The sequence below is a fragment of the Triturus cristatus genome, chromosome 4_1, assembly GCF_964204655.1.
Source record: "Triturus cristatus chromosome 4_1, aTriCri1.1, whole genome shotgun sequence".
Taxonomy (NCBI): Eukaryota; Metazoa; Chordata; class Amphibia; order Caudata; family Salamandridae; genus Triturus; species Triturus cristatus.
Genome location: NC_140585.1, coordinates 145589104 through 145606813, shown reverse-complemented (window position 1 = coordinate 145606813; position 17710 = coordinate 145589104). Strand labels below are relative to the sequence as shown.

Below are 17710 nucleotides of genomic sequence, written 5' to 3'. Positions count from 1 at the left end.
GCACTGGGTGCTCTGGAGCAGCACCTGCTCCAAGACATACCACCAGGGTGAGGCCGCCTGTGCTGCTGTCACAGGGTTTTGTGCATCAACTAAAGTAAGCAGGAAAACACACACACATCAACCTAACACTGGCAAGCTAGTCTTTACTACACTTTGGAAAACATCATGGGACACACAAAAAAAACACTGCTTTCAGGCACACCCCCAACAAAGCAATCTACTGAACCTTAAATAGACTCAGATCTCGGGACAGTTTCCATCCCTGGAAGACGCATGGGACCTTCATAACACACAACTAACTGGAGAGCAAAAACAGCAAGAACCAATTAACCATCCAGAAAAATACCAGTCACTGTTCTAGGTCAGCTCCTCTTCTCAGGGCACCAGCGGGAGGTCAGCGCCTCTTCTCAGGGCACCAGCGGGAGGTCAGCGCCTCTTCTCAGGGCACCAGCTGGAGGTCAGCACCTCTTCTCAGGGCACTAGCGGGGGGTCAGCGCCTCTTCTCAGGGGCCCTTGCAGGAGGGCAGCGCCTCTTCTCAGGGCACCAGCTGGAGGTCAGCGCCTCTTCTCAGGGCACTAGCGGGGGGGTCAGCGCCTCTTCTCAGGGGCCTTTGCAGGAGGGCAGCGCCTCTTCTCAGGGCACCAGCTGGAGGTCAGTGCCTCTTCTCAGGGCACTAGCGGGGGGTCAGCGCCTCTTCTCAGGGGCCCTTGCAGGAGGGCAGCGCCTCTTCTCAGGGCACCAGCTGGAGGTCAGCGCCTCTTCTCAGGGCACCAGCGGGAGGTCAGCGCCTCTTCTCAGGGCACCAGCTGGAGGTCAGCGCCTCTTCTCAGGGCACTAGCGGGGATCAGCACCTCTTCTCAGGTACCCCTGAAGGAGGGCAGTCCCTTTTCTCATGGCACCAGCGGGAGGTCAGCGCCTCTACTCAGGGCACCAGCAGGAGGTAAGCGCCTCTTCTCAGGGCACCAGCGGGGGTCAGCTCCTCCTCTCAGAGCACCAGAGGGAGGGCAGTGCCTCTCCTCAGAGCACCAGCGGGGGGGGGTCAGTGCCTCTTCTCAGGGCCCCAGCGGGGTGTCAGCACCTCTACTCAGGGCACCAGCGGGGGGTCAGTGCCTCTTCTCAGGGCACCAGCAGGAGGTCAGCGCCTCTTCTCAGGGCACCAGCGGGAGGTCAGCACCTCTTCTCAGGGCACCAGCGGGAGGTCAGCACCTCTTCTCAGGGCACCAGCTGGAGGTCAGCGCCTCTTCTCAGGGCACTAGCGGGGGGGTCAGCGCCTCTTCTCAGGGGCCCTTGCAGGAGGGCAGCGCCTCTTCTCAGGGCACCAGCTGGAGGTCAGCGCCTCTTCTCAGGGGCCTTTGCAGGAGGGCAGCGCCTCTTCTCAGGGCACCAGCTGGAGGTCAGCGCCTCTTCTCAGGGCACCAGCTGGAGGTCAGCGCCTCTTCTCAGGGCACTAGCGGGGGGGGTCAGCGACTCTTCTCAGGGGCCCTTGCAGGAGGGCAGCGCCTATTCTCATGGCACCAGCTGGAGGTCAGCGCCTCTTCTCAGGGGCCCTTGCAGGAGGGCAGCGCCTCTTCTCAGGGCACCAGCTGGAGGTCAGCGCCACTTCTCAGGGCACTAGCGGGGAATCAGCACCTCTTCTCAGGTACCCCTGAAGGAGGGCAGTCCCTTTTCTCATGGCACCAGCGGGAGGTCAGCGCCTCTACTCAGGGCACCAGCAGGAGGTAAGCGCCTCTTCTCAGGGCACCAGCGGGGGTCAGCTCCTCCTCTCAGGGCACCAGAGGGAGGGCAGTGCCTCTCCTCAGGGCACCAGCGGGGTGTCAGTGCCTCTTCTCAGGGCACCAGCGGGGGTCAGCTCCTCCTCTCAGGGCACCAGAGGGAGGGTAGTGCCTCTCCTCAGGGCACCAGCGGGGTGTCAGCGCCTCTACTCAGGGCACCAGCGGGGGGTCAGTGCCTCTTCTCAGGGCACCAGCGGGGGTCTGCTCCTCTTCTCAGGGACCCCTGTAGGAGGGCAGCAGACCTTCTGGGGGATGCCTGCAGCTCGTCCAAGGCCTCGTCAAAGCTCTCAAGTAAGCCCAGATCTGAGCATGAGCGCTTCACCCAGACCAGGATGTTGCTTTGGATGCTGGCTCCCCTCGCCCTCAGTTTAGAGTGTTAGAAACTACAAGTAGCAGAATACACTGCAATAGCCTGAAAGGAATTTGGTACTCATGCTGGACCTAGGCAATATAAGATCTCTGACGAGGATGGTGGGGAGTGCACGTGCAGGCCAGTGGAACTTTCACTTTCACAATGTGCCTGTAAGCCCTAAAACATTAGACCGAAACAAAGATAAATAAAACGCTTCAACGTCATAAAAAATAATTCCTCATTCAGAGCGCGATCCATCATTTCATTTATGTCTCTTGAAAAAACAACAGGCTTCAACGCATATGATTGATCATGTAGTCCTTTGATTTTGATGTAAATAACAAGGCTTCGTGCACGTTTCTTTTTTCAATTAAGTACACAGAAGCTTAAAACGAAAAGGCAGACATCCTTCGCAAAAAGTGTCTCACTTAAAAATTGCCCGTGATTGATCGTAAAAGTTATGAGACCGCATTAGTAAATCAGATGATGTCATGAGTGGAAAGCGCCATATTCTAGATGAAATTCTAAATAAAGGTAGAGTTGTCATGCTTTAAAAAATGCGATGGAATCCTCCCCGTCGGGGAATTGAACCCCGGTCTCCCGCGTGACAGGCGAGGATACTGACCACTATACTAACGAGGAACAGCTGCATCTGGTCTCGCTGAGCCGCTCCTTATGTGGCTGAAAACCCGCCTGTCCATCCTCATATGCTACGAATTTGTGCCATTTATCAACTCCTTCACACCAACACAGGGGCCCACAGGCTCAATAAACACACACACACTCCCTCACACAATACACACACAAACACACTCCTGCCTCACAAGATCCTTCTCACCTCCTAGCAGACACTCAGTGGCGGCTGGTGACATTTGAAAGTGGTGAGGCAGGGCACCGTGGCGAGCGAGCGTAGCGAGTGAGCCCGAACAGCTTAAGGGGGGTTCGGGGGGGTTCACTCCCCAAGAAAATTTTGAAAAAAGAGTGAGTAAATGGTGCATTTTCAAGCAAATTTGAGAAGCAAGAAGGTTAATAAAGCAATTGTGAAAGTGTAGTTATTGCATTAATAAAGGGATGTCATATAACAACATGTAGATAGAAATGTTTTTGAAGCTTGGGCCTGCCAGTGCCACGCACCTCTGAGCAATATGCACGTTGTGTGCCAGCAGGGCTTAGCGTCAGAAACATTTCTATAGTTATGTTTTTCTATTACAGGAAAACACAAGAAATGGGCTCCTGACCAGCAGCAGTTATCTGGCATGCATTTCAAAACACTGTGTGGTCTTATGTTGTTGAATATTCATGTCCTGCTCTTGAAGCTGGCCTTTACTAGGTTTAATCAATAGCTGTCCCAAATGCAGAGTGAAATAAATCTATGGACAGCAGCACTGCGAAAAATAGATCAGTGGACTATTGGTAAATCAGTGACGTTATCAAGTATCTGGTTCCAGAGCTCTCAGGGCTCTGTACAAATGGATGGTGCAGGCGCAGGTTCTTTATCATTACACACCACAATTCTAACCATCACTGGCACTCCAGACAGCATCCACTGCACCACATTCATGACTCGCAGAGCTCCTTGGTATTCCAGTATTAGGATCTAACACACAGCTCTGCGAAAGCACCTCGTTCCTAACAAACAATTAGGTGAAAATGCCTCTGCTTTTCCAATTCTAAGTTCCCACACAGATCTCTGCTAGCCAGGTGACTACAGCTATGACCTGAAGCAACCTTGGTACTCGAGTGCTGAGCTCCGAAGAGGCCATTTATAATGCACCTATTGACTCCACGTCTTTTCAGACTTACACATGCTGCTATTCCAGAACTGGAACTCCAGAACCAGGTGTGACAAAGCACCCCAGAGATGAATCCAATAGCCAGTTCTGACAGAGCACCTCAACCTAACCTGAATCACCCCCCATTGGACTGTTATGGTAAATCTGTAATCAACACACAACTTTGCCAATATGTATCTTATTTCAGAAGTGACCCACTGTCTATTTCTCTAGTCACAGCGCCACCAATGATTCCACCAGGGCACTCCAACACCACATTTTCGCACACTTTTGCCGGCACTGAGACTCACACATAGATGTCACAAGAGACATCAATTATGCCCTGGTCCCTCACAACAGAAACTGTTATAACTCTTTTTGGTGAACAGCCCCTCATAAGGACATTTGGGTGAAATGTCAACAATGCACCAATCATGAAAAAAAATAAGCGTTGATGTCTCTTCGGTTTTTGGGAACAAAGGACCATGGTAGTGTGCACAGCTTTCCCACTTCACTACCAGGGAACACGCTTCAGTACCCGATGCTAATTACAAAACCTTTGTTCTTTCCTTCAGAAATGCTTTATTTGCTCGATCATTGAAATCTTTTTCCCCCATTGTGGCCTGGCCTCAGATTAAACACTTCAGGCACCTTGCCTAGTCTCCAATACCTGACCCTACCTCAAACCCAAACTATTCCATCTGCGTCCATTCTTGGTTGGGCAAAAATAATTAGAGTGCAGTGACCAACAGGCGGGGCCACAGACCTGAGGGCCTGTGCACCCCATGTACACGTACAAAGGTGTCTCCATTCAGATATGGCAGAACAGCACACATAATCAAGATTCAGTGATTACTGCTCAGACCCCCACCCAAAGGCTCCCAAAGGCCCACATAGGCTGGTCAAGTCTCAGCACATGACCAAGACCAGCTAGTAGAAACCCCATTGCTCGGCCAGTCTCAGGCGGAAGCTGTAAAGCACAGCCATGTTCAATTAAATGTTGTCAAGGCCACACAAATGCAGACCCATAGTCAACAGTGGTGCCAGTAAAGTGGTAGCACACTGCACAAAATATGAAAAGCATAAGAATCAGAAGTGCAAGCCTGCCTTGCAGAAAGGACGTGAAGTACTGGCAGCAGCAGTAGCTCGAGCCTGCCAACAAAAAAGATATACTGGGGGAAACCATAAACTCGATCAGTTGGACAAGACATCCACTGTTCTCCCATTCTGTTGACTTATCGACTATGAAAATGAAAGTGCTTAATGATTATTATTGTATGATTTTGTTCCATATGCATCTGATAAGTTGTAGTAGATTTGATTTTGCTTCTATGAGCATGTAAACTACGCCAATAAGTTAAATTAGTGATTTATTGCACCAACTACAGTGAAGACTCAGCAATCTGCACGTCACATGTTTCAGTAATGGTAGTGCAACTCAATAACCATCCAACAAACGTGTATAAAATGAGAAAAACTACAGGCTATTATGTCATCCAGCAATCGGTTTTTACAAGTTGTTTGTTTTTGGAGCCTATGTAGCATTATCAAGAGAACTGACACGTATTTTCTGATGACAACAGCAACTGGACATCTAACAGATCTACTTAATGTCTTTATGTGTGAGATGCGTTAAAGTGAAATTAGCTCACATACTTTTACCAGCAAGATGGCTCCGTGGGTTAATTTATTGTGGCTGCTAGAATCTTCTGTCACCTGCAAGTCACACGTTTGAATCACAGCTAGATTGCCGGAGTCTATAATACATCTGACCAGTGAATCGAGTGCTATTAAATTGGGTAATGCCTACTAAATACAGTACTTAGCAATCGGAAATCTACAATATGGAGCACTATATATAAACAAATTACAATAACAAAGTGCTTTCTTAATTTGCTTTCAATAGGGAGAAACATAATATCTGTATAGTTATGCAAACCTTGCTCGCCATATTGTAATATTACTTATTAATTATAAGGGGTTTCCAATGTATTCGTCTCCTGTCTGAAACTGCACTTTCAAAGGAATTAAAGACTATGGTCAGGATGAGAAGTAAAATGATAAGAATATAACAAGTATAAAAAGTAACTGATATATGGATGCGTAAATACATAATTGATTGGAAACTGAAGTACTGTGAAAGCCACCTGCACTAGAAAACGAGATGCTTCCAAACGCCACAGTGCTTTTGAAATACTATGAAAGCAATTCAGTTCAGAAGAACCAATCCTGAAAATCGGATGCAAGGCAACCCTGTTCCGAGGAAGATACTGTTAAATCGTTTGCTAGAAAAATGGGAATCGGCGAAGGATTTAAGAAAATCATTTGAAACAGCTGAAACCACGTTCAAGTAAATGCTGAATGAAAGAATGGCATGAATAAATTGTAAAGAATGCGTCAATAAGAAAGACAACTTTTACACCTCACAGTATATGCAATCATATTGGATCGTTCTTTAAAATCCATAATTTAGGGAGAGGTTGAGCCCGAGCTAGTAATAACGACATTGTGTCTGTGTAGCGAAAAAAGTAAAGAATCCTCATCGTGCTTCCTTCCGAGTGCGGTATTACTAATGGTGTTCCCTACTAATGACGGTCTTAGAGTAGACTGAGTGGCATCAATTTCTAGCCAGTAGGCCTCCCTTAATTTAATGAATACAATAAAAAAATAAACTTACCAGGCATCTCCATTCTCCTCCGTTCCTGCGCGTCTCCTCTGCTCTGCAAGGTGCTGCAACTAACTTCTCCAATCTCCCCGCTCTTTTCTTTTGCAAATACTAAACGGCCAAATCAGGACAGAGACTGGATGCGACGGGAGGCAGCTGACCCTTGTTTACTTACTTTGTACTTTTGATTGGGCATGGGGCGACTTTGCAAAAAACGCGTCACCGCCCGAGCAGGATCCGATTCAGAGGCTTGCACACTACACTGGGCATGCGCAACATACCTAATGCTTTGTGAATGAGAGTGAGGACCAACGCTCCTCACTCACATGCGCAGTCAGACCACCATCTTCTAGACTCCTGCTTTGAGTGCTCTCCCCCGCCTGCGCTGTGAGCTGACCTGCGCACTTTCACCCGCCCGGCCCGGAAATGTAAACAGACGAATTGAAAGCTCAATTCATCTGCTTACATTCCGTTGCCCGAACTGCAGACAGTGAGTGAGCAAGTATTTTCTTTTGTGGGGCACCGCCCCAGCGCCCCCTATGGACCAGCCGCCACTGCAGACACTCTCAGCAGCGCTCTCAGCAGCATCACCTGATGCCAGAGTCACAGCAACCAGCTCCCACGGCTGCTTCTGACGGCCCCGGCCTGGATCTTCAGCCCAGGGGCCCCTGGCTCTCTCTGATGCTGGAGGATTGCAGCGGGGGCTGCACACAGGGAGTGGGGAGGGAGACGCTCCCTCCCACCCGCCCACCCGCCCGCCTGCGCCAAAGGAGAAAGCTGGCTTGTAAAGGAGAAGAGAGGAGGCAGGAAAAGCCCAGGTGTGCGAGTGTCTGAGAAAGAGGCGCTTTGAATTGTGAAGCAGAGGAAAAAAGTGAAGACTTTGCAAAATTCCTTCGAGCCGGATTTGAACCAGCGACCTAAGGATATCAGCTTCCCCACTACAGTCCTCCGCTCTACCAACTGAGCTATCGAAGGCTCGGTGATGTAGGGATGACAAGGCGCTATATGGCATGAGGTGTGAGCAGCGTGCCCAGCCGCCTAGGCAGCACTCTGTCTCTAAACAGCAGCTCAAGGCCTTCATAAAGCGCCAAACCCTACAATGGAGACTTTCCTTCCCTGCACAAAGCCAGCAAAGGAAAACAAACAGGCCACCTGCCTTTCTCAATGCTTCTTTCAAATGCTAAGACATCACTTTGCGCACCTTAGAGCAACCTGTCCAGACACACTTACAAACTACCTTAGAAACGCCTCTCAAGGGCGATTATGACTGGCGCCCCAGACCAACCACTTCTCTCCAGCCCCTAGCTAGAAGAATAGGAGACCTCACCCGGAGGATACAGACTCCAGAGTGACGGGCTAGAGACGCCCTTTGGGAGACATGACGGCACCAGGGCCGGACTGGCCATACGGGTAAAGAGAGAGCCCCCGCTGGACAGAGAGACTGAGGGACTCCGCCCATCCTGCGTAAATCCGGGCTTGGTGAGCAGTATCCCGCCCGCCCGTGTTGCTCTCCCCCTCCAATGCTGCTCTTCCCCATCTCCCTATCTGGCTTCACGTTAATACTATAAGCCCCCACCTCCTCTTTGCTTCCTTCCACCCAACCAGCAGATATCCATCAAACTAGGTGGGTCGCAGAATACTGGCATTCTGACAATTGGCTCGAGCCTGTCAACAATTTGGCAAGCTGCCATCTCCGAAGCTATAGTGTAGCAAGCTCCAGAAGCGAATCTCTCCCTTTCAATGTTGTCTTGAAACTGGATTCTTCATAGAGCTGGAGACCCCTAGAAACAGGCCTCCTGGATTTGCCAGTGCTTCTTCCAAGCGGTAACCCATCCTTTGTGAAGAACAAGCTTTGATGACCAGCATTCAGTTTTCTATCAGTGTTTTGTCTGTGTGCCTGAAAGGTGACGTTGTTATTAGCAGGTGGCAGGTCAAGTAAAGAAGAAATGTATGTAATAAAAGATTTGCGATGTAGAACCTTAAAAAATGTGTTTAGATAGGATGAAAAAAAACTAGAAGTATACCGTGGGGAGAAAAAAAAAGTCCCCTTCCCTGACCGGGAATCGAACCCGGGCCACGGCGGTGAGAGCGCCGAATCCTAACCACTAGACCACCAGGGAGCACTGGGTGCTCTGGAGCAGCACCTGCTCCAAGACATACCACCAGGGTGAGGCCGCCTGTGCTGCTGTCACAGGGTTTTGTGCATCAACTAAAGTAAGCAGGAAAACACACACACATCAACCTAACACTGGCAAGCTAGTCTTTACTACACTTTGGAAAACATCATGGGACACACAAAAAAAACACTGCTTTCAGGCACACCCCCAACAAAGCAATCTACTGAACGTTAAATAGACTCAGATCTCGGGACAGTTTCCATCCCTGGAAGACGCATGGGACCTTCATAACACACAACTAACTGGAGAGCAAAAACAGCAAGAACCAATTAACCATCCAGAAAAATACCAGTCACTGTTCTAGGTCAGCTCCTCTTCTCAGGGCACTAGCGGGGGGTCAGCGCCTCTTCTCAGGGCACCAGCGGGAGGGCAGCACCTCTTCTCAGGGCACCAGCTGGAGGTCAGTGCCTCTTCTCAGGGCACTAGCAGGGGGTCAGCGCCTCTTCTCAGGGGCCCTTGCAGGAGGGCAGCGCCTCTTCTCAGGGCACCAGCTGGAGGTCAGCGCCTCTTCTCAGGGCACTAGCGGGGGGGTCAGCGCCTCTTCTCAGGGCACTAGCGGGGATCAGCACCTCTTCTCAGGTACCCCTGAAGGAGGGCAGTCCCTTTTCTCATGGCACCAGCGGGAGGTCAGCGCCTCTACTCAGGGCACCAGCAGGAGGTAAGCGCCTCTTCTCAGGGCACCAGCGGGGGTCAGCTCCTCCTCTCAGAGCACCAGAGGGAGGGCAGTGCCTCTCCTCAGAGCACCAGCGGGGGGGGGTCAGTGCCTCTTCTCAGGGCCCCAGCGGGGTGTCAGCACCTCTACTCAGGGCACCAGCGGGGGGTCAGTGCCTCTTCTCAGGGCACCAGCAGGAGGTCAGCGCCTCTTCTCAGGGCACCAGCGGGAGGTCAGCACCTCTTCTCAGGGCACCAGCGGGAGGTCAGCACCTCTTCTCAGGGCACCAGCTGGAGGTCAGCGCCTCTTCTCAGGGCACTAGCGGGGGGGTCAGCGCCTCTTCTCAGGGGCCCTTGCAGGAGGGCAGCGCCTCTTCTCAGGGCACCAGCTGGAGGTCAGCGCCTCTTCTCAGGGGCCCTTGCAGGAGGGCAGCGCCTCTTCTCAGGGCACCAGCTGGAGGTCAGCGCCTCTTCTCAGGGCACCAGCTGGAGGTCAGCGCCTCTTCTCAGGGCACTAGCGGGGGGGGTCAGCGCCTCTTCTCAGGGGCCCTTGCAGGAGGGCAGCGCCTATTCTCATGGCACCAGTTGGAGGTCAGCGCCTCTTCTCAGGGGCCCTTGCAGGAGGGCAGCGCCTCTTCTCAGGGCACCAGCTGGAGGTCAGCGCCACTTCTCAGGGCACTAGCGGGGAATCAGCACCTCTTCTCAGGTACCCCTGAAGGAGGGCAGTCCCTTTTCTCATGGCACCAGCGGGAGGTCAGCGCCTCTACTCAGGGCACCAGCAGGAGGTAAGCGCCTCTTCTCAGGGCACCAGCGGGGGTCAGCTCCTCCTCTCAGGGCACCAGAGGGAGGGCAGTGCCTCTCCTCAGGGCACCAGCGGGGTGTCAGCGCCTCTACTCAGGGCACCAGCGGGGGGTCAGTGCCTCTTCTCAGGGCACCAGCGGGGGTCTGCTCCTCTTCTCAGGGACCCCTGTAGGAGGGCAGCAGACCTTCTGGGGGATGCCTGCAGCTCGTCCAAGGCCTCGTCAAAGCTCTCAAGTAAGCCCAGATCTGAGCATGAGCGCTTCACCCAGACCAGGGTGTTGCTTTGGATGCTGGCTCCCCTCGCCCTCAGTTTAGAGTGTTAGAAACTACAAGTAGCAGAATACACTGCAATAGCCTGAAAGGAATTTGGTACTCATGCTGGACCTAGGCAATATAAGATCTCTGACGAGGATGGTGGGGAGTGCACGTGCAGGCCAGTGGAACTTTCACTTTCACAATGTGCCTGTAAGCCCTAAAACATTAGACCGAAACAAAGATAAATAAAACGCTTCAATGTCATAAAAAATAATTCCTCATTCAGAGCGCGATCCATCATTTCATTTATGTCTCTTGAAAAAACAACAGGCTTCAACGCATATGATTGATCATGTAGTCCTTTGATTTTGATGTAAATAACAAGGCTTCGTGCACGTTTCTTTTTTCAATTAAGTACACAGAAGGTTAAAACGAAAAGGCAGACATCCTTCGCAAAAAGTGTCTCACTTAAAAATTGCCCGTGATTGATCGTAAAAGTTATGAGACCGCATTAGTAAATCAGATGATGTCATGAGTGGAAAGCGCCACATTCTAGATGAAATTCTAAATAAAGGTAGAGTTGTCATGCTTTAAAAAATGCGATGGAATCCTCCCCGTCGGGGAATTGAACCCCGGTCTCCCGCATGACAGGCGGGGATACTGACCACTATACTAACGAGGAACAGCTGCACCTGGTTTCGCTGAGCCGCTCCTTATGTGGCTGAAAACCCGCCTGTCCATCCTCATATGCTACGAATTTGTGCCATTTATCAACTCCTTCACACCAACACAGGAGCCCACAGGCTCAATAAACACACACACACTCCCTCACACAATACACACACAAACACACTCCTGCCTCACAAGATCCTTCTCACCTCCTAGCAGACACTCTCAGCAGCGCTCTCAGCAGCATCACCTGATGCCAGAGTCACAGCAACCAGCTCCCACGGCTGCTTCTGACGGCCCCGGCCTGGATCTTCAGCCCAGGGGCCCTGGCTCTCTCTGATGCTGGAGGATTGCAGCGGGGGCTGCACACAGGGAGTGGGGAGGGAGACCCTCCCACCCCCCACCCGGAGGAGTGAGCTGGGTTGTAAAGGACAAGAGAGGAGGCAGGAAAAGCCCAGGTGTGCGAGTCAGTGGCGTAACGAAAGTTGAGGGGGCCCCCCTGCAAAGTACACGGAGGGGGCCCCCTCCCCGGGCCACTACCTACCACTTTTGCAGAGGAGGTCCCCAGGAGCTTGAGGGCCCACCCTGCACCGAGGGGGCTGCGGGGGCTTATTTTACGCCACTGTGAAGATGCCAGACATGCCTCTTATTTCAGTTATGGACCTATCTCATTAGAAAAACAACAGACCTACAACTTCGGGCCACAAGACATCCACTTTCACACCAGGTAAAAAACAGAACAAATTCATTTTGCACTGACATAGCAACAATAATTAGCCCATAGTAAGATTATTCTATTTTGGCCACAGCCCAAAAATATAAAAACGTTCTCATATGCCCCGGCAGTGAGGTCTGTGGGACTAGCAGGTTTCTGTGCCCGGGGAGGTCTGTGGGGACTGGCAGGTTTCTCTGCCTGGGGAGGTCTTTGGGACTGGCAGGTTTCTGTGCCCAGAGAGGTCTGTGAGACTGGCATGTTTCTGTGCCCGGGGAGGTTTGTGGGACTAGCAGGTATCTGTGCCCAGAGAGGTCTGTGGGACTGGCAGGTTTCTGTGCCCGGAGAGGTCTGTGGGACTGGCAGGTTTCTCTGCCTGGGGAGGTCTGTGGGTCTAGCAGGTTTCTCTGCCTGGGGAGGTCTGTGGGGCTGGCAGGTTTCTCTGCCTGGGGAGGTCTGTGGGGCTGGCAGGTTTCTGTGCTTGGGGAGGTATGTGGGGCTGGCAGGTTTCTGTGCCTGGGGAGGTCTGTGGGGCTGGCAGGTTTCCGTGCCCGGGGAGGTTAATGGAACTGCCAGGTTTCTGTGCTTGGGGAGGTCTGTGGAACTGGCAGGATTCTGTGCCTGGGGAGGTCTGTTTGGCTGGCAGGTTTCTCTGCCTGTGGAGGTCTGTGGGACTGGCAGGTTTCTCTGCCTGGGGAGGTCTGTGGGGCTGGCAAGATTCTATTCTTGGGGAGGTCTGTGGGGCTGGCAGGTTTCTCTGCCTGGAGTGGTCTGTGGAGATGGCAGATTCTGTGCCTGTGGAGGTCTGTGGGACTGGCAGGTTTCTGTGCTCGGGGAGGTCTCTGGGGCTGGCAGGTTTCTGTGCCCGGGGAGGTCTGTGGGACTGGCAGGTTTCTGTACCGTGGGAGGTCTGTGGGGCTAACAGGTTTCTGTGCCTGGGGAGGTCTGTGGGACTGGCTGTTTTTTGTGCCTGGGGAGGTCTATGGCAATGGCAGGTTTCTCTGCCTGGGGAGGTCTGTGGGACTGGCAGGTTTCTCTGCCTGGGGAGGTCTGTGGGGCTGGCAGGATTCTGTGCTTGGGGAGGTCTGTGGGGCTGGCAGGTTTCTCTGCCTGGAGAGGTCTGTGGGGCTGGCAGGTTTCTGTGCTAGGTGAGGTCTGTGGGGCTGCAGGTTTCTGTGCCTGGGGAGGTCTGTGGGTCTGGCAGGTTTCTATGCTTGGTTAGGTCTGTGGGGCTGGCAGATTCTGTGCCTGTGGATGTCTGTGGGACTGCCAGGTTTTTGTGCTGGGGGAGGTCTGTGGGGCTGGCAGATTCTGTGCCTGTGGAGGTCTGTGGGACTGGCAGGTGTCTGTGCTTGGGGATGTCTGTGGGGTTGGCAGGTTTTTCTGCTTGGTGTGGTCTGTGGCGCTGGTAGGTTTCTGTGCCCGGGGAGGTCTGAGAATTATGCTGCAGGTACTCAATTATGCAGCAGGAAAAGGCAAATTATGCGGTCTAATGCCGCACATTTTGTGATACTTATACTTAATTTTTTGTAATTGCACCTTTTAAGACTGTTCTGGCAAATGTTTCAAGTCAGTCTCAGTTTAACAACCAAACAACAAGGAGTAACTGAAAGATGGCCTGTCAATTTTAGCGAAGGGCATTCGACTGTGCAGCAATGCATGTTGCTGTATTTTAGTAACTTTTAACTGTTTCAGCTAGAAACCATTTTATCTGCAAGCTGCAATTTATGTAGCACCACTGCCACCACAGCCCCAATCCTCCCCCTCTCTGCCCCACTCACACCCTGATGTCCAGTTCAGCTGGACCTGCCCCTTCAGAACCGACATCACTTGACAACTAGAAATCAGCGACAAGAAATCGGGTCAGTTTTGGGGGGAAATGGATATCACTTTGCCTTGACAAAGTCGGGCGAAACCGGGAAACTTCTCCCAAAGTCACAGACTAAGGTGTAAATTCATAGGTGAAGGGTATATTTTCTTGCGCCCACAAACTTCAATGACGATTTTTGGGGAGGTCTAATGGAACTGCCAGGTTTCTGTGCTTGGGGAGGTCTGTGGGACTGGCAGGATTCTGTGCCTGGGGAGGTCTGGTGGCTGGCAGGTTTCTCTGCCTGTGGAGGTCTGTGGGATTGGCAGGTTTCTCTGCCTGGGGAGGTCTGTGGGGCTGGCTAGTTTTTGTGCATGGGGAGGTCTATGGCACTGGCAGGTTTCTCTGCCTGGGGAGGTCTGTGGGACTGGCAGGTTTCTCTGCCTGGGGAGGTCTGTGGGGCTGGCAGGTTTCTGTGCTTGGGGAGGTATGTGGGGCTGGTAGGTTTCTGTGCCCGGGGAGGTCTGTGGGGCTGGCAGGTTTCCGTGCCCGGGGAGGTTAATGGAACTGCCAGGTTTCTGTGCTTGGGGAGGTCTGTGGGACTGGCAGGATTCTGTGCCTTGGGAGGTCTGGTGGCTGGCAGGTTTCTCTGCCTGTGGAGGTCTGTGGGACTGGCAGGTTTCTCTGCCTGGGGAGGTCTGTGGGGCTGGCAAGATTCTATGCTTGGGGAGGTCTGTGGGGCTGGCAGGTTTCTCTGCCTGGAGTGGTCTGTGGAGATGGCAGATTCTGTGCCTGTGGAGGTGGAGGTCTGTGGGACTGGCAGGTTTCTGTGCTCGGGGAGGTCTCTGGGGCTGGCAGGTTTCTGTGCCCGGGGAGGTTTGTGGGACTGGCAGGTTTCTGTGCCCGGAGAGGTCTGTGGGACTGGCAGGTTTCTCTGCCTGGGGAGGTCTGTGGGTCTAGCAGGTTTCTCTGCCTGGGGAGGTCTGTGGGGCTGGCAGGTTTCTCTGCCTGGGGAGGTCTGTGGGACTGGCAGGTTTCTGTGCTTGGGGAGGTCTGTGGGGCTGGCAGGTTTCTGTGCCCGGGGTGGTCTGTGGGGCTGGCAGGTTTCTGTGCCCGGGGAGGTCAATGGAACTGGCAGGTTTCTGTGCTTGGGGAGGTCTGTGGGACTGGCAAGATTCTGTGCCTGGGGAGGTCTGTGTGTCTGGCAGATTTCTCTGCCTGTGGAGGTCTGTGGGACTGGCAGGTTTCTCTGCCTGGTGGGGTATGTGGGGCTGGCAGGATTCTGTGCTTGGGGAGGTCTGTGGGGCTGGCAGGTTTCTCTGCCTGGAGTAGTCTGTGGAGATGGCAGATTCTGTGCCTGTGGAGGTCTGTGGGACTGGCAGGTTTCTGTGCTCGGGGAGGTCTCTGGGGCTGGCAGGTTTCTGTGCCCGGGGAGGTCTGTGGGACTGGCAGGTTTCTGTACCCTGGGAGGTCTGTGGGGCTAACAGGTTTCTGTGCCTGGGGAGGTCTGTGGGACTGGCTGGTTTTTGTGCATGGGGAGGTCTATGGCACTGGCAGGTTTCTCTGCCTGGGGAGGTCTGTGGGACTGGCAGGTTTATCTGCCTGGGGAGGTCTGTGGGGCTGGCAGGATTCTGTGCTTGGGGAGGTCTGTGGGGCTGGCAGGTTTCTGTGCTAGGTGAGGTCTGTGGGGCTGCAGGTGTCTGTGCCTGGGGAGGTCTGTGGGGCTGGCAGGTTTCTCTGCCTGGAGTGGTCTGTGGGGATGACAGATTCTGTGCCTGGAGTGGTCAGTGGGTCTGGCAGGTTTCTGTGCCCGGAGAGGTCTGTTGGACTGGCAGGTCTCTGTGCCTGGGGAGGTCTGTGGGGCTGGCTGGTTGCTCTGCTTGGGGAGGTCTGTGAGTCTGGCAGGTTTCAGTGCCACTAGAAGTCTGTGGGGCTGGCAGGTTTCTGTGCCCGGAGATGTCTGTGGGGCTGGCAGGTTTCTGTGGCCGGAGAGGTCTGTGGGGCTGGCAGGTTTCTGTGGCCGGAGAGGTCTGTGGGGCTGGCAGGTTTCTGTGGCCGGAGAGGTCTGTGGGGCTGGCAGGTTTCTGTGCCCGGAGATGTCTGTGGGGCTGGCAGGTTTCTGTGGCCGGAGAGGTCTGTGGGGCTGGCAGGTTTCTCTGCCTGGAGAGGTCTGTGGGGCTTGCAGGTGTTTGGGGCAGGATGCTGGGTGATCTTGTCACACCCACAGAGTCAGGGATTTGGAGCCATTTATGGACCAGAAACATTGATCCTTTTACTGCTACTGAGTGGAGTACGACGGCTTCAGGGCGGGAAAGTGCATGGAGCGCCCCACAGTTCAAAGGTCGCAAGTGAGGTAGGTTGTGCTGGTGTTAAAAAAAAAGTCCAGAAAGAGAAGAGAGTTACAAACGCTGGTGCCTGTTTCCACGAAAGTCACGTGCAACCTCTGGTAGAACATGCTTCGTAACGTAGAAAGGCTGTAAATGGTATTTTTTTTCCTTTCATATCAATGGGGTAGGATTGGTGGCTGTTTGCGACAGCAGTAAACAGAGAGGAAGTACATGGTATGCAATGCCATGAGAATTATGCTGCAGGTACTCAATTATGCAGCAGGAAAAGGCAAATTACGCGGTCTAATGCCGCACATTTTGTGATACTTATACTTATTTTTTTGTAATTGCACCTTTTAAGACTGTTCTGGCAAATGTTTCAAGTCAGTCTCAGTTTAACAACCAAACAACAAGGAGTAACTGAAAGATGGCCTGTCAATTTTAGCGAAGGGCATTCGACTGTGCAGCAATGCATGTTGCTGTATTTTAGTAACTTTTAACTGTTTCAGCTAGAAACCATTTTATCTGCAAGCTGCAATTTATGTAGCACCACTGCCACCACAGCCCCAATCCTCCCCCTCTCTGCCCCACTCACACCCTGATGTCCAGTTCAGCTGGACCTGCCCCTTCAGAACCGACATCACTTGACAACTAGAAATCAGCGACAAGAAATCGGGTCAGTTTTGGGGGGAAATGGATATCACTTTGCCTTGACTAAGTCGGGCGAAACCGGGAAACTTCTCCCAAAGTCACAGACTAAGGTGTAAATTCATAGGTGAAGGGTATATTTTCTTGCGCCCACAAACTTCAATGACGATTTTTGTGTTTTCTGCAAAATCCGCAAATCAATATAAATCGCAGGTGAAACTGATGACACGCACTTTTAATCTTTAATGTGTAACATAACCCCCCCCCCCATATTTTCCAAACAACCTTCATGCACCAAAGGCGCCTTTCTTTTACTAAATGCCTTCACACTAAACTGGAGACCTTACGCACACAAGTCGTGGTCGCAATTAATTTTGGGTGAGGTGCACTTGTCTGCGGGGGGGGGGTGGCATAGACTGGGCAAACAGACAGACTCACCTGCACCAGCCGCAGAAGACAGGGCAAACAAGGCTAGCCAGAGAAATAATTAAATGATGGCAGGTAGTCGCCGACGCACGTTACCTCTCAATTGTCTCCACTCTTGCCTCTGGGATGCCTCCTCGCTTCACCAGTCAGCAATGCACATGACAATTGGTCACCAGCCCCACCCTAAGGGTGAAGAGTAAGACCGCGCAGATGCGGCGACGGAGACATCTGCACGCTGCGCAGTGTGCACCATTACCATTTTTTAAATGTTACCATTTAATTTATAAAGAAAAGTCTAGAGCAAGCATAAGTTACATAACCTACCTATATTAATTAATTACCTATCCCAGACAGTCACGGATTTGTGGTGCTTGCTGGCACCGCTGAGGGGGCCTCTGGAGCGCTGGGGCCCCCCCGCAACACGGGACCTGTGGGGGCCTGTGTTACGCCCCTGGGGCCTGTGTTACGCCCCTGCTTATAAATCCACACTGCACAATTCAACTATAAATAATTTAACCCTACAACATTCCATACCACATAATTACAATCCAAAAAATACACATATTTCCACTTCACTCCATACCACATAATTCCACATCACAGAATCACATTCCACAAAACTTAATACCACTCCCAACCACATAATTACACTCCACACAACATATTTACACTCAA

General features: G+C 52.3%; 1 non-coding gene across 1 annotated transcript; it reads right to left on the bottom strand.

The window, feature by feature from the left end:
* Nucleotides 1-8610: 8610 nt before the first annotated feature.
* On the bottom strand, nucleotides 8611-8682 carry TRNAE-CUC (transfer RNA glutamic acid (anticodon CUC)). Its single transcript has one exon. It is a non-coding gene; the product is annotated as a tRNA-Glu (tRNA).
* Between the last annotated feature and the right edge of the window lie 9028 nt (nucleotides 8683-17710).